Source organism: Chelmon rostratus, chromosome 8 (assembly GCF_017976325.1).
Source record: "Chelmon rostratus isolate fCheRos1 chromosome 8, fCheRos1.pri, whole genome shotgun sequence".
Lineage (NCBI taxonomy): Eukaryota > Metazoa > Chordata > Actinopteri > Chaetodontiformes > Chaetodontidae > Chelmon > Chelmon rostratus.
In genome coordinates, this window is record NC_055665.1 from 14,758,706 (window position 1) to 14,776,285 (window position 17,580).

Consider the following 17,580-nt stretch of genomic DNA (forward strand, 5'->3'; position numbering starts at 1 on the left):
GTTCCCTCTATTCACCGATCTGCTCGCTGCAGTCTCTCTCTGCTCTCCGTCCACTTTCTCCGCGTCCTCTCTGTGTGCCAGCACTCATCCTCTTCTCCCCCGAACACCTCCACAATTCATCCTCTCCTCTCCCTCTCTGTCCCCTACTGTACTGCATCTCCCCCCGCTCCACCGCTCCATCCCAGATGGACCGAGTGAACCCTCTGTAGTAAAATTAACTTTGAGATGAACGAGGCTATGGCTGTTTGCGCATGCAGTCTGATATTCTGCCAAAAAATTGCGGTGAAGGTTATGTCTTGATCTATTTACTGCCAAGACACTCCACTTTTGTGACTTGCAGCTTCTCGATTTATGCTCTGGTGTTTAAAAAGAAACAATTCTCCTCTGTGCCAAAAAGAGATTTCCATTTAAATGCAGCCAAAGAGGAGGCAGCAGGGCAGTCTAGTGTTTGAAGTGACTGTCCCATTACAACACATCGAGGTCTGAACCTCATCAAAGTGCCTTTGAGGAGGAAACAAATCCCTCACCTGCTCAGTCATGTGGCTGTGAATGAGATAAAAGAATAAATGAACATCCATCTTTTTTTAGCAGCTGTGCGCTTTGACAGGAGAGGCCAGTACATACCAGTGCTGAAGAGTCATTTTGTGTGTTTTTATAAATACTTGCTTTAGATATCAATATGGAAAAGCCAAAATGGTGACAGCGACAGCATATATCTACATTTAAGTGGATCCACACTTGTAGGAGGATCAAAACTGGCAGCCATAAGTGTCGTACAAACAAAACTCCTCTTTTTACCTGCCGTGACAGCGTGGCTCTTCTTGTTTTCACCTTGTGAGGCTGTGTGTGTGTGTGTGTGTGTGTCATTGTGGCAAAACGCGGTGCTGGAGACACCTATTGTAGTGGCAATGACCATAGAAGCCGTTCTGAGTACTTTGCAAAGTGTTTATATGTCTGTCTGCGGACAGATTGTCTCACTAAAGTGTCAAAACTGTGTGAGATGCAGTCAGAAAACTTCACAGGTGTGTGTTTGAGTTTAAAAAGTCTGAGTTTGAAGATGTGTGTTGCCAGCAAGAGTGCTGGAAGAAAGTCTGTGTGGGGCCATTGTCCCCCCACACTTTACACCCCTGACCTTCATTCCTTTTAAACCACCGATCACTGCATCCCCGTTTTCACAGCACAAGATAGTCTCTTTAAGTGTTAACCTCTGCACCTTCAGTCTTTCTTGCTGTTACAGTGCTTTCTTCATTAAGTCTACATACGAGTGTCGTCCTGTTTGTTTCTGTAATCTCCGACCGTCACTGTGTGTTTTTGTGGGCAGCGATCTGATGGTCATTTGGCAGCCATGCTGGCATGTGGTAGGAACTAAAAGCAAGTTAATTGTTCCCTTAGGAAGCATTCAAACAGGCCGGACCACTTAGAATTATGGGCTGAGGATAAAAATGCAGATTTTTTTTTTTATCCCTGTCAATGACTTTTTCCCCATCAACGATTTTTCCTGTGAGTTATTACTGCGGAATCAGACACTAGCACTGAGTGTGTGTGTGTGTGTGTGTGTGTGTGTGTGTCTTCATCATTAAATGCCTCTTTACTGCTGTTCTCGCATCGCAATGTTTGACAGGTTTACACTGAATACATTTAATTAAATAGGAAATGCGTGCATGTTTTCCAATAATCCCACTTCATGCTCTGTAATTAACTCTACACACTCTTACTTAATTGCTCTTAGAGGAGATACGCTGTAAAAGAATAAACAGTATGCTCGGCCTATAGCTAAGACTACATAATTACCCTGATCAGATTTACCTCTGATGCAGACTCAGACGACTAAATGAACAGGGGCGTAGAGGTTCTGTTAACAGCGTTCGTAACTCCCACGTGCCGATACGGTGGCTGCCGGTTTGCGATTTGAATTATTAATTGCTGGTTGTTGTCTTATTGCTCGAGGATGTGGATTCTCAGACTGTATCTGTCTGCTGTCTGTTCTTCCCCTCTCAGAAGATGGCTGAAAGTGATATCTCCTAATGATTGCCCTCTCATTCTCCCCCCCCCCCCCCCCCCCCCCTCGCTGTCTTTCAGTAAATGAGGGAAAGTGATATGGTTCTCTAATGACCAGTGTGAATAATCGCCATCTAAATAAAGGCTCTGTTTGGTGCTAGAAATCTCCCGGCCTGTCTCTGACTATCTGTCTCATCCTCTCTTTAACCCTCCGCTGGCCCATTAGCTGATGAACATATGCTTTTCCGGCCTTGTGTCTCTCATTTCGTGTCACACCTCTGACTCTCCTCTTTCTTACTATCAGCTCTGTGTATCTCATGGCCAGAGTGCTGTCCCTCTTTCATCATTGGTCTTCTTTTGGTTAAAGTTTTTTTTTTTTTTTTGGTCCCATGTTTTCCTCTATCTCAAAACCAGATGGTCCATTTTTTATGTGCTTGTCAGTTTTCACATCCCCAGTCCATTACAGCTGTTGGGTGTGTGCGCGTATGTGTATTTTTCTCTCCACAGATCAGAGAGGAGCTCAAATTGACATCCATTTCGGCTGCACGTTTAGCTTTTATATCCTCAGCCGGAGTGAACGGTGAGAGGAACCGGAAGACATGAAAGAGTAGGAGAGTGCTGGAGAGATAAAAGAAAAGCACTAGAAAAACCTCACTGTCTGTCTGCACGTTTATTTTGTGCTTACTAAAGTTCTTCTTCTCGCACATTCTCTCTCTCTTCTTTTGGGTGAGGAGGAGCTGAGTTATTAAAACGCCAACCTTTCCAACAAGAGGCAATAAATCAAACTAAATATCCAGGGGAGAGAGGGAGAGAGGGGGGAGAGAGAAAGGAGAGAGACAGAAAAGGAGAGAGAGAGAGAGAGAGAGAGAGAACATGGAAATGAAAAATAGGGAATGGATAAGTCGAGGAGGGGGATTTGATGAGCAGAAGGCTTGGGAAGGAGGGAGAGGAGACGCAATGCGAGAGCGGTATTATAAATTGATGGTGGGGATGAGAGGAGAAGAAAGTAGCGAGGAAAATAATGAGAGTCTCATCCGGCTGGTCTGATGCCTGCCCTTGCCTCATCCACTTTGATTACAGACGGACAGGCCGGCCAATCAGGGTTAATTCACCATCACTGCAAATCAGTCAGTCAGCATGGACTGATTTTGAAGGCGACTTTAAATGTTTTCCCCAGTTTGTGGCAAATGTGACTTCAACTAAAAAAAATCTGAGTAATGGACGCCAAAGAGTCGACGAATGGATGAATGGATGGATGTTAAAAAGCCATTTGGCGTTGTCAGGCCTTACGGGGTGATGGTGATGAACAGACGATCATGGAGGAGATGGATACGAAACTCATCTCCTGTAATAGTACTCCGCCTCAACATAACCCGCACACAATCTGGACCAGGGAAATTAAGTGGCAGAATATCTGGCCACTGGGTGTGAGTAGAAAGAGCGACAAGCACAAACAAATACAAAACTGCTTCCAAAAACAGTTTGGATGCTGTTTAAAGCATAAATAATACAGAATGTGATCATTTGCTGATCCTTTTTGACATAAACTCAACTGGAAACAGTACAAATACATTTAATGTCTGACCTCATCAGCTTCATTGATTTTTGTAAATATCTGCTTATTCTGAAATTGATACAGCAACACGTTTCAAACAAGTTGGGACAGGAGCAACAAAAGACTGGGAAAGTTGTGGAACACTCCAAAAACACCTGTTTGGAACATTACACAGGTAAACAGGTTGATTGGTAATAGGTGATAGTATCATGATTGCGTTTAAAAGGAGCATCCTGGAAAGGCTCAGTGGTTCACAAGCGAGGATGGAGCGAGGTTCACCACTTTGTGAACACATGATTGGATAAAGGATAACACGTTTGTTTGCAGATGATTTCATTCTGTTTTTTTTTGTTTTTTTTTTTCAAATTTTACACAGTGACCTACTTTTTGGAATCAAGGTTGTACAGACCGAGTAACCACAAGAGTACCGTTGGGACTGGTGCACACAGACAGACCTGGCAACCCGGAGAAAATGCCCCAAATCCACACACTAATGGTATATAGTATGTACTATATATTTATCAGTATACCACACTGGTATACACACAGTTAGGATACCAGAAATCAACATACAAGTTATACAGTCCATGCAATAAACTTCTTTTGGGTGTTTCATAAGGTCTTTCTGGAGCTGTCTACATTTTTGCAGGTGTGATGAACTCGTCCAGTTCCTCTGTGCATTGCAGGACAATATTGTCCATTAACAGCATCAATCATGCATTTCTCAGCAATATATACATTCACAATATCTGCCAGCAGTTTTTAATATGTAGTATGGGCTTGGGACAGAGCTGTCAGCTTTGACAGCAACTAAAGTTAGAGAAAGAGCAACATTTCCAGCTGCTCTCTGGCCTGCATAAAGACATCAGAGACGACTTGGTTACCAGGATAAAACTCAGATATCATGCATCTGACACACTCTCAACCCCAAAAAAAATTCAGTATTTACTTGGGGAAAGAGCTGACCTTGTTATAGAATCAGCAAAACATGTCAGGCCAGTCACAGCCTGAATGAAAACCAGCAGTTTTCCTTAAAAATCTTCCTCTTTTTGACTGTTTGGTTCTGGTATCTGTCATCCTATCACACAGTATATACTCATCGATTTTTAAAAAATGATTGTTTCACAGTGATTTTCTTATCTTTCAATACAGTATGCTATGTAATATAGTAATGTATTAAAGTGTATATGGTGTTGTGGAGATGAAATGAGCTGGTTAATAGATTTAGATTGTTGTTCCAAGGAATGTACTGTCAATGTCACATCAGGGTCCATTTAGTAGCTCTTGTGTAGCTTTTGATTGTGTCACAGGGTTTTCCTTAGCTGATGGAGTTTACTCAGTTGTCAAGCAATTGCAGATGTTTAAATTTCAATTTTCAGAGATTTTTAAGGATTTTACGGACTAAGATTATGTTAAAATTCATCGATTAAAGTTAAGGGGGTTTGAATTTTAATAGTGGATTAGCTTTTCTCCCGTTTCAGCTTCTCAGGTGTGAGGATTTTCTGCTCTGCTGTGTTTTACATTAAAGTGTAAGTTGACCATATTTGGGTTTTTGTTTCACAAAACAAACAATCTGAAGATATCAGCTTGGACCCTAAGAGATGTTGATTTGAATCTGCCACAATTTTCAAGTGATTTGGAGACAATGAATCAAAAAAATAACTGACAGTCGCTAGTTGCAGCCCAATTGTACTAGGCAGTAGTTGTATCTGAGTTTACTGTGCCTTGCAAACCTTTTACTTCACTTCTGATCACAGTTGCTGCGCAGGACAGAGGAGGCAGTTTGAGCGTGACATTGACAGGGCTTTGAGGTTAAGTGGTTAAATGGTTTAGACCCTCTTTAGTGGCTGTTTTTTTTTTCCCCGCCGCCGTCCCATGCTCCCTCTCTCCAGCCCGTTTGTCTTTAAATGCCTAATTTGAAAAGAGAGACATCAATCATAACTCAGACTCACAATACACACTGAGGAGCACACACACACACACACACACACACACTCATTATAGCTGTGCACATGCTGTACATTACGTAGTGTTTGTAGACAGACACTGTGCCGGTGTGTGTGTGTGTGTGTGTGCGCGCACGCACGCGTGCGTGTGTGTGTGTGTGTGTGTTTTTAGGGATTCAGGAGACTTTCAGGGTAATAGAGAGATTCAGGGAGCGTGAAAGAGAGATGGAGCAATAAAGAGTAACACTCTTGTTCTCTCTCCTCCATCTCTTCCCCCACTGGACCATGAGATGGGCTGTATTTCACTACATGCATTTTAAAAAGAAAGCAATTATTATTTGCCAAGTCTGAGAATAATTATGTAATTTTTTAACAAGGTTCCTCTAAGGGCAGTGTTTTGTATTCTGAAAGTGTTGAAGTTCTTTTATGGAGGGAAGATCTGACTTTATAATGTATGAAAATAGAATTTAGGAATTGCCCTGCTGAGAGCTAATTTAAGGTACCGTTCTGAAAAAGAAACCGGCTGATCCGGAGTACGATTGAGCTGGAAACTTCAGTCAAGGGTCTTGTCTGAGGACGGTCAGAAGTCACCAATTTGACAGCTTGTCCCCTTTAATAACTTACAACATGTTTTTTTCTGCCTACAATTTGTGCTGATATATAATTATTATGATTATTTAATTCTCTGAAAAACCATCTTAAATTAGACTTTAGTCCAAAGGAACACTCTCTACTTAGTCACTAATCCCAGGTATCAAATACTAACACCTACTGTGAGAAACTGAAGCTAAACTTATAATGAAATGTTTCTAATGTTAATCTTTTAACTGAGCGTCTGAGTAGTCAACACTCACTTTTGAAATACGGAGCAATTAAAATGAGGAGAAACTTTCCCCACTTGCGCCCTTCGGTTAGATTACAAGTGCACTTTTCTTGCCTTCTGATTGTGTGTTTAGACTTCTGGGTCTGAGGCAAGAGTTGACCCTTAGAAACGAACTTGAAAGACAGTGGAATCATTCCACTGCTGTGAGCATGGAAAACAACTGTGAGTGCATGAAAACAAGATGATGAATAATGGAAAAGCAAACAGAGATTATTTGGAGAAAACATTAGCCTGCAACTACAACTGCTGTTTGCTGCACTATCAGATGTTTGAGGTTGTTTTTTCTCTATTTGAAAAGGCAAAATCACATATTTTGATTCAATATTTTTGCCATCAGAATCATAATTTACCAGACAGCCTTTTATTTTCCGTTTTGCTGTGTGTAGCTCTGGGCTTTTCCGCACATAAATTTTTGCCTCTTCATGCTTGAGGATCTGAAAGAGATATGGTAAAGCACCGTATATTAATAAATGGTTTTACATTAATGAATGGACTTAGTTCAGCTCTGTACTTTGAGTGCTTCTAGACACACATACACACAGTACCATGTCATACACAGAAGGCAGTTGGCACTATATGCTGCTACTAATTGAATCACGTATTACATTTCCTGGAGGATTAGTTTAGCCTGAGAGACTGGTGACTGCATGGGCTGTAAGACAGTTGGTGTTTTGTGCGTCTCTGTGTTCATTGGGATGGAGAACCTACATATCAATTATTCATCTTGTGTGCTGCTCAATCAGATACTCAGGAATCCATCTCTCCCTCTTTCTCACCTGCAGGGATTACAGGGGGTGCGGTGATGGGACACACTATGCTGGTTTCACAGTAAATTAGCATGCTGCTGTTGTTCTGGCCGGGAGAAATCTGAATGCACCACAATGGTTACTGATGGAAGACTAGTTGACACTGGTTTTACTGGGTGATCTGCCACTGCAATAGAAGGACTTTTAACCTCCTTGACTTAGGAGGGGGCGCATAGATAATAAAAACTAACTCCTGAAGGGCACTGCAGAGTGCCAAGGAAATATTGAACAACAATCCAACCTTTGTTAGTTGATGGCACATAACGATTTTGGATCAGTCTTTAGCAAAGTAGTTTCAGTTTCACAACAGGATCTTGTGAACTCTGAGAATTCCTCTGCAAGTGGCACTCAAACGCATCTATTATACATTGAACCAAATCCATTATAAGCAAATCTTTATAACAAGGCTAAGAGTCTGCAGCCATGCTAGCAGCTCTGTAGCGCTGTACGCTTTGAGCTAAATGCTCACACTGAGAATCTCACATGCTGTTGTTTCACAGGTATGTTTAATATGTTCACTGTCTTAGTTTGGCCTAGCATGCCAACATTAGCTTATTAGCACTAAACCTAATGTACAGCAAAGGCTGATGGGATTGTCCTTAGTTTTTGCCAGTTTTTAGTTTTAAACTAAAGGACTGGCAAAAAAAAAAAAAAAAAAAAGAGTTATTATTAATCATCCTCTGGGGTACATGAACATCTGTACCCAATTTTGGGAAATTCATCCAGTAGTTGTTGAGATACTTTCTTAAAAGTCAGGGAAAGTACATGAAAGCTCATTAAGATAAACTGTTTGGGAACCGTTAATGTTTGTACAATATTCTGCACCTGATCCATCCAGTAGATGCTGAAATATTTCGGAGAAGAGGTGAAAGCTTTGACTTGCTGGTGGTTCAAGGAAAAAAAAATCACCAAATTTATCAGAACTCATCCAGTAAGGATCTTGAACATTATTAGCAAATGTCATAGCTATCAGTTATCTGCTGTAAAGCTGTTTCACTCTGAATCACAACTGTCAGCCTTGAGATGGAAAAGCCAGGGCGTCACCAAAGTCATTGGAGATTCATCCTCTGGGGACCATGAACACTGGTGCACTTTCTCATGGTAATCCAACCAACAGTTGCTGACTGAAAATAATTTGCAAATTTGGCTGGATGCCTCATATGTGTCTAAACCTCCTCCCCTTTTCGTCTTTGCACCTTTTGAATCAGCTTGACATCACTTACATTCCTCTAGTCTTGCGGTACCTTCTAATTTGTTCATATTATGAATTAAAGCACAGTTTGTGCATTACCATGCTATAGGTGTTCTAGGGTGACCTAGACATGACGGGCAGGTAGACAGCTTGTTAGTGGGCTCCAACTGTGAGCACACTGCAAACAGATGAGTCCTGTGCTCTGCCTGTGACCCTGCAGCTAGAAGCTCATACAAAGTGCAGGCCGGGGTCAAAGGTCAGGGAGCAAGTAAATATAAAAATATTCACACAGGGTGCCCTGAAGAGCAGAAAGTGAGATTGCTAAACAACATTTTACAATATTTATGCTTGTTTGTGCCATGTTGACTGCTTTTAGCCCACTATTGCTATTGGTTAAACAGATAATGGTAGCACCTCATTCTCTTAAAAAAACACCACTATATCTTCCACTAAAATTCACCTGCAGAGGAGATGTCCTACAGTGTTGTGTTTAAAGTCCCCCTCCACTTAAAAATGGTGTTTTCTAATTGTTACAGCAGTGGAATGTTTGAGCTTCACTGTGCACAATGATATATGTGCCGACACCTGAGGGCTGTTTTCAGATTCATCTGCTAAATGAGGAAAGTTCTCTGTGCTCACCTTTAAATTTCAGTTTAAGACATCTACGTGCGAGAAGGTTTTGTGACATTACAACTAGTTTAGAAGCAACATGATGTGGAAACTTGAAGCCTCCAGTGCACACAATCAGCATGGGCTGTTGAGTGAAGTAGGAGACTGCATGTGTCCAGCAGTTAAACGTTCAAAATGAAAAAATGTTTACAGATTATGGATTTTTCAATGAGGGAAAAGGAGCAGATTTACTTTTCAGAATGTTTTGAAAAGTTAATTAAAATTTTTGTGGAAATCCATATCAGACACACAACCGATTAGTCCAAAAACATGTCTGGAGGGGATTTCTAAATGGTGAGATGTTTCATTTAAAGGCTCCTGACCATAAAACAAGCATCCCTAGTCATTTGAAAACATGCACGTCATTGCTGACCCAGCATTTGGAAACCTGGGGAAAAATCACAAATGTTCTTTAAAGAAATGCATCGTGATGGGTTCATGGTTGGGCTGCAGACCGTGAACTGCAAAGTCCATCTTCTCCCTTGTTTTCTGTCACCCCTCTGCTGTCAACTGTGTAATAAAGATATAATATCCCCCAAAATACCACCCAAAGTCAAATAGTGATAACAAAGGCTTTTATATAACTGATGCTGCAGTTGAAAAGAAAGTCACTGAATTTTAGACTGAACATTTAAATGAAGAAAAAAATTAAACCAGTTGTCGCCAACATTGCTGATCCCGCATCCATCAATGCTTAAAAATGACTTACACACACCAACAAAGAAGAGGTTTTCTAACAGTCTGCTCTAGCATAACAAACCATACTGAAATTATTGGGTGAACACCAAATCCCACAGCTGCCTAGGAGTAGTAGTAGTAAATCAGTGTAAACATGCACATACCATAAGCAAATGTTTAGATAATGGGCTCAGCTTGTAAAGTCAGTTGAGTGCATTATTGCATCATCATTTGCATTGTGACTACCCAGAGCGTATGGTGCTATTTTGCTTCATGCTGAGTGTATGCATACAAATGCCAAAAGCAAGAGCTGGCATGGGCCACCCTCCGCTCCGTCCAAATGTATCCCTCATTATTCCTTCCATCCCTGTGGTCTCATGAGGAGAGAGGGATGCAGAGGAAAACAGTGACAGGCGGATCTGCTCCTCAGTTCGAGCAGGAAGTGAGGGATGAGCCAGAGGAGGACAGTGAAACAATAAAGAGGACAACAGTGGTGCTCAGAGCCTGTGGGTGAAAAAGACATGAGAAGAGGGGAGAAAGCAAGAGAAAAAGTGGTAAGTGGTTTACAGTGCTGTATATACTGTATGTAGGAGGAGCAGCAAGACTCAAGGAGGCATTGACCGGCTTGGAAAGACAATAAAAATAGTGCTGACATGGTACAGTCAATGTGTATGTGTTTGTCAGCACGTAACAGGGAAGTGGGAGTGGAGATGAACTCCTACCCGGAGCAGTGATAAAAAACAGAAGGAGTAATGTGACAACAAAGAACAGAAATCAAAGTGAAGGAAGAGGAGAGCGCAGGTCGCTTCAATTACAATTCCAGATGTTAAATTGCACCTATTTGGTTAACTGCTGCTGGGATCGATGGGGGAAATTGAGAAGGCAGAGGAAAGATGGAGGGAGGGAAGTGTGGGATGAGAAGTGGCAGAGCAGGGCTGGAGACGGTGGGGGCGGTGGGGAGAGCCGCGAGAGGAAACATGGTTGCCGTGCAAAAGCAAGAGCAGTGGAGAGCGGAGGTAGGCCTAAAGAAGGAGGGAGAGAAGAGGGATGGAGGGTTGTGATGATGGATGTGCTGCTCTCGTTCCGTGCCCCCTAACGAAGACTCTAATTAGTGTTTGTGTAATTCCACACTGTCTCCTCCGCCTGCTCATCTTAATTAACTACATTCATCTTCCCCTCCCTCCATCCATCCCTTTCTCCCGCCCTCCCTCCCTCTGCCCTCCTAAAATAACATACTGACTGTCTGAACCCCACCTGGACCAGACCTGCTTTTACTTTACTCACCATCTCTCTTCTCTTTCCCTCCCTTCCTCCCTGCCACTCGTTTTTATTTCCCCTTTCTCTCCATCCTTTCACCATATGCATCCTCCTGGCATCTGATGTCTCTCTCTGTTTTCTTCCTGCCTCACCTTGAGGAAACTATTCTCTTTTTTTTTGTCTTTTCTTTCGCTCTGTCTCTCTTGCAGCTGACTGTGTTAGCGCTTGGCCAGCGTAAAAGCCTGCCCACCCCTGTGAGTCTCCAGAGCCTTGTATTGTGACGGCCCATTTAGTCATTCCGGTCATTAATTTCATCAATAGGCTCAAGAAGTAGCTGCAAAGGCAACAGAAACACATGGCTACTCCAAGTTAGTCATACATTAAAGCCAAGTGACAACCCCCAAACACCACCACCACCACCACCACCACTACCACCAGCAGCAAAACAACAAGCCAATAAATTCAGCCGCAACTTTAAAACAAATTGAGGGCGACACAAGGCGAATAAAACAATGAAAAAGGGGAAAAGGAGGCACACAAATGATTTCACTGAATCTGGCTTTACTTCAACTATATGAGGGCCAATTGGGTTTAGGGGACAGTTACACAAGTGTTTGAATGGCAGCCGCAGGAGGAGGAGAGACTGAGGGGGCTGTGTGAAGTGCATTTACAGATGGAGATGGCAGGGCTGTTCATGACTGGTCTGTATTGTGTTATTGTAGTGAGCTGCCGATGGATCGGAGTACCTGCCATCATTTAGCCCGGCAGTCTGAAATGGCTTTCCTGCTTTCAGCCTTTCAGCAGTCAGTCAGTGTGACAAAAGACTGCTGGGAGTCAGAGCCTCGGTTTCACAGCACCCCATCTCTGCACAGACACGCACGTGCGCTCTCTCTCACACACACACACACGCACACACACACACACACACACAAACAAACACACGCATGCACAGTTGTAAATATTCTGCACACATGGGCGCCCATGCACGCAAACCCAATCAGACGAGCTGCGGAAGAAGGCCCTTAGCACTCACTGTTGCACAAATCAGGTGCCATTCAAAGGTGCAAGAGAGAAAAAAAAAATCATCTGTGTCTATGTCTTGTGTTCTATATGTGCGAGTGTGTGTGTGTGTGTGTTAACATGTTTGTGTATACAGATGCTCTGGACACAGCATAAAGCTCCAGTTTGCTGAGAGCAGCAAAAAATTTTTTTTATCCTCTTTGGTATGGACACCAAAGACCAACATATACCCATAGCACACCATCACAACCCAGCATGCATTTCACCCTTTAAACTGCTGGCTGCCTGTGCTGGCCCAGATAGCCATCATGCTGCCCAAATGGAGAAAAGTCACACACGCAAACACAAATGATCCACCTACGTCCACACACATGCAACGCTGATAGCAATTACAAGCCAATCGGTCCCACCTCCTGCTGAGGGTCAGAGGTTAATCTACCAGGGTTTCACCTGACAGCACTTCCTCGCAGCGGCCGAGCAGAGGGAAGAGAGGGAGGCCGAGAGCAACGGGCAAATAGTGATAGAGCGAGGAAGGAGGAAGCCAGGAGCAATGGGCCGACAGAGATAGCAGTGGAGACAGAAATAAGGGGATTGAGATAGAATGACAAAGAGGGAGCTACAGGCGGCAAAGAAAGAAATGGAGAGAGAGGGGAAGCAAGAAGGGAGACAGTGAGCAACAGAGATACAGGCGTGGGGGACGCCGACTGTCTACCAATCACAATGGTCCAAATTGGCAAAAATCTCCACGCCAGCCTTTCAACTTCCTGCACAGATGTGATGTCACCGCATCAGGAGCTCCAAGGAGCCGTCCTTGAGGGTGGAAGGTGCCTTCAGGCATTGATCTCAGATCAGCTTAGCCACTGGAATACCTAACCTTTAACAATAAAAGGAAAATGCAAATCTGACCTTAGATGACAGTGTAAGTTAAACCTCTTCCCATTCTCCTAATCTCGGTGCCCAGTGGGCTCGCCGTCACCTGGGTTGCTGCTGCCGCCGCTGCTGCTGTGGCTGATGAAATGTAGATGTTACAAAGAGCGGGTGGCAGCTGGCTTTTTCAACCTGCACCTGTTCCTTTTCCATGTGTGTGCATGTGTGTCTGTCGGTGCATCTGCAGGGGGAGGGGGCGTTCTGTGCATGTGTTAGGCTAGTCTGTGTGCATATACCTGCTGTCCTCAGTGTTTCTGTGCTGTCTGCAGAAGCACACTCACGGGGGCTAATACAGTACTCAGACTTGTGATATATGAGGCGTCAGGAACATTTGTCTAAATAGCCCCAAAGCCCAACCACTCTTACCTTGCAGCGGTGCACGTATACACACTTGCTTGTAAGACACAGACGTGCACACATTTCTCTAACTATCTACTTAAGTGGCCTAAACTTTTCACATTCTTGCCAGGTCTGTAATTTGCACAAACGGTTGACAAAATAAAAGAAGAACCTGAATAAATGAGTATAAACAAAGATGCTTCAAATGCAAGAATGCTGCATGATGCAGTTAAGCAATTAACATCCAATCATGCTCTGTGGTATTTATAAAACACTGAGGAAGCCCAGTTCATATTGATTTTGGATGGCTATAGAAAGAGTATAAGATCTAATTGATGTTATTCTATGATTGAACATGTATCCTGATGGGAATGGTCTCCTCCAAGGTGTCAGTGCTGACGTGCACAGTGCTTTTGGACCGACTTCACGGTGGCAGCACCCGCAGCCACGACATCAAACGAAAACACAGAAACCTCTTGTCCGCGTCAGTTTAACTTGACCTTTCCTCTCAGGTTGCAGGTGGCGTGCACATAACAGACGACAAAGAGCCGACATGGTGTGATTTTCTGACATACTGTGGATCATTTTCTTTGAGTGATGTGCATGTTTAGTAAATTTTGTGATCTTGTTTAGCTTTAAGTTAAGTTGGACATTTTTGTTTGTGTATGCTGGATTTGATTTTATTATTGTAAGTTCTTAGAAACCTGTGTAGTCATTGCTTGAGTAAGACATGTTTTTTTGTCACCCATATATGTGTGCTGCATGTGGTGTGATCTATCACATTTTCCCTTTTGCAAGAGTATAAATATGGTGGCGAGGACTCTTTCCTTCTGTGAAACAAATATTATCGCTGGTACTGTAGTGGTGAATTAAATGTATGACATGTGAACTATGAAATCATGCTGTTTACGTTGTTATTTTTAGCTGGCGAACAATCACCTCAGCAAACACACAGGATGTACTACTTATTGATTTAGTCGTTAATTTCTTGTGGAAAACACTGTCATCTTTCATCTGTCCAGCATTTCGTATTTATGCACTAAAAATAAAGATTTGTACCATTTTTTAAAGGATGTGTAAACTCAGTCAGAATGTAAGTCAAGTGTGTTTAGTGTCTTTATAGCCCAGTACACCCCCAGTTATTACTGCGGCCCTCCTTCTTCCTCATTTTCTTTCCTCCTCAGTTACTGTAAACTCATCTTGCCCCTCACTGATGCAGCCTGTCTGATTTATGTCAAGATCTTCAGTTAAAATATGCAGAGTAAGAGAATACGGGTCTTTTTTCTCAGAGTGTGATAGTGAAAGAAGGGAGGGGGGGTAAAAAGAGAGATTTGCAATTGCGTTTCATTCTCTGTGTGCGATGCTAGTCAGATATTTCTATCGGCGCTGTTGTTAAAATGATCCACCTTTCAGGCTAAGCTGGAGATTATGATTCCCTGCAGGGCTGCACAGCCTGAATTAATTACAAAACACATTTATTTATCCAAAAAGAGACATAAAACATCACCTCGACACTTTAATAGCCAACAGCGCAGGCAGAGAGAGAGTGACTCATCACCCTGAGTGTGGATTTGTGAGCGGGAATGTCACAAAGTGTCTTCTTGAGCCACCTGAACTTTTTCATGCTTTCTTCGTTACCTTTGCTAAACAAACCGCTCGTGTCGTTTCTTCAGAAAATCTATCGACAGAGATTCCCTGCGTTCAAAATAATGTCTGAAATGGGAAACTCAGCGGATTCCAGCTTTTTTTGGATCAGTGCCGGTCTCCTCTCGTTCAAATCTGGGATCATCCTCTCGCAGCTACTGACACTGACTTCTGATGTGGAAGTTAAATAAATAAAATCATTTCTCCATGGTAATTTTCGTCAAACCTGCCAAATGCAGCCTAAATATTTGACATGGAAGGAGAGAAGATCAGTGAGAAGCGAGATCAAAGGAGGGGGTGTGTGAGAGTGTGTGCGCGGGTGAGTGTGAGTGTGTGTTGGGATGGTGCAAGTAGTGATGAAACGTATTCTGCAGTGTGATATTTTCAACACCACCAAATTCCGCTCCATCTCCTCCACACATGGCAGTAATCTAAACTCAAAGCAACGTGAACGTGTGCGTGTGTGTGTGTGTTAGTCTCCAGCCACTAGCAACTATTCTTCATATTCCTGTCACCTACTCTTCTTCTCTCTCATCTTCCTCTGTCTCCAAAACAACGCACGCACGCACACACACCCACACACACAAAACGATTGTATTTGTCTTTATCAGTCCCTCCATTTTCCTCGCCCCTCCTTGTGTTCGCTCTCCTTCGTTCAATATTTCATGCTGTTGAGAGCGTATCTATTCTGAGCTCTCTCTCTCTTTCTCTCTCTCTATGCACGCCCTCTCCTCCCTCTCTTCCTCCATCCCTGCCGTCTTCTTAAAAAAAACCCTCTCTCTACACATCACTCTTGCTGTCCTCTCCCTCTTTCTGTACCTCTATAAATCTCTCTCTCCCCCCTCACTCTCTATATCTCATTGCACTCCTAATGTTCTGTGCCCCATCTAACTCTTTCTCCCAACTCTGACTTACATTCTCTTCCACCCTTTCATTTCCTTTTCCCTCCCCCTCTCCCCCTCTCCTCCGTCCCCTCTGCTGGCTCAGTTTGCGTGACTGTTCAAAAGTATCAGCTCCTCTTCTCCTTCCCTTAACCCCTCACTCCTTCTCTCTCCTCACTCCCCCTTGGATTCCTCTCCAACCAAAACACAGAGAAAGCCCTGTTCTCTCTTTTTGCACCTCTTTCGTTTTTTTTTTTTTTTTTTTTGCATCCCCTCCCTGCCTCCCACCCCCATGCCATACTCCCATCCAATCTTAGTGGCACCTCTCCTCCACATCCTCCTCCCTCTTTTTTTCCCTTCCTCCGACTCTCTGTCGTACTCAGCTCCATCTCCATCCCACCACCCCCCCCCCCCCTCCCTCCAGTCTCCTCCTTGCTCTTAGCCTGTACCAGTGTTGTTTTAGGCACAGCAGTGAAAGGTAAACAGAGAGATTGAAAATTCGTGTCAGTCAGTCGGGTGAGAGAGGGACAGGGAGGGAGGGAGAGCAGCAGAGGTGGTGAGGGAGCGAGAGGAGGCGGGGGGAGTGTCAGTACAATTTACTAACACAACAGTGAACAGCGAAGCAGGCCAAGACACGGAGCGAGCGGGAGGCGCAGCGAGAAAGAGACTCGCGGTTCAAGAATGCCATTGAAATGCAGCACACACACAAGTGTACAAAAAACATGAAGTGTTTACTGTATATTCACATGATGTCCATGTACATGCAAGGGTCACGCTGAATTCATATGTGCATTGTATACATCCCGGGGCCCCGGAGAAGGATGTGCCTCCTATAGGGGCCTAATATCCAATTATCAGTGCTATGAGAAAGCTCCGATTAGATTTCGAGGTTGCAGAAAGGAGCGCTTGACAGATGTGTTGTTGGCCGGCTCTGGGTTGGAAATGTCATAAGAGCCTCGGTGTCACCGCATGCAGTCAGCCCCGAGGTCGTTTCTCATAATAACCTCAATACAAAAGTAATCCAATAGCACTGCAGCCCACGCCTGGAAAATCCAACCTGGATGATTAGAATTGACAGGGGCGTTTACTGAAACAGAACATGTCAGCGTGTGTTTCGAAGAGACCGAATGCAAAAGTGAGAAAATGGGATTTTTGGTATTAGGAAAAGTAGCAAATCTCTGTGTCCACTGGTGTTTGATTTCCGACTTTGTCTTCCTGCACCTGATTCACACGTAGCCAGAAAGTAGACCCCTGTAGCCTCCTCACAGTCAATCATCCATGCTCTATAAACTGGGATTTGGGACCGAATAGGCAAAAAACTAATTTCCTCACTTAATTCTAGGGTTACCTGGCCATGCAGAGAGTTCTGGTTTTATTTGTAGAAGCTTTGAGAATACATTAACGATAATGATGGCTTTCATGATGACACCTGAGCATTTGCTAAAAAAGACAATGGGAATGTGGTTGAAAGCCCAAGAAAAAGCTAGTAAGTGACCCTTGATTTAGAACATTTTAATCGAAGATATGTTTTCCCAAAGGTCAGGAAGGGACCTCGTCACTCATCTCATGAAAACTCTGGTGATTCTGCAGAGGAAGGTGCCACTCTCACATCTGTCCTCTAAATACGAAGCCACAGTGAGGAGATGGTTAGCTTGAATATCTTCAGTTAGCCTGGCTAGCCTAGCCAGTTTTTTGGACTTGTCCCCGTGAGCTGCAAGGTAACCAGTAGAGACTACAGGAAGTGACTGCACCCAGCAAAGAAATACTGTGATACATAACCCCCCA